Source organism: Penaeus monodon, chromosome 19 (genome assembly GCF_015228065.2).
Source record: "Penaeus monodon isolate SGIC_2016 chromosome 19, NSTDA_Pmon_1, whole genome shotgun sequence".
Taxonomy (NCBI): domain Eukaryota; kingdom Metazoa; phylum Arthropoda; class Malacostraca; order Decapoda; family Penaeidae; genus Penaeus; species Penaeus monodon.
Genome location: NC_051404.1, coordinates 12986016 through 12986260, shown reverse-complemented (window position 1 = coordinate 12986260; position 245 = coordinate 12986016).

The following is a 245-nucleotide window of genomic DNA, read 5'->3' as shown; positions in this document are numbered from 1 at the left end:
CATAACTCCCTGTTTATTTAGGATTTGCATTCTTCATTCCCAGTTCCTGCTTGTTTCTTGTTGCAATCAAACATAACCTTTTATTAAATAGATCTTGTGATTTCTTTTTCTTTTTAGTTTTCTGAGCACGAATCTAGTGTGGAAAGACTGTTAATTATTCCAAACCCTTTGTCTTGAGGGATTTTTTTTTTTTTGTAACAAAGAGTCCTTGAGATTATTTGCGAGAAATTAATCAAATCCATGAA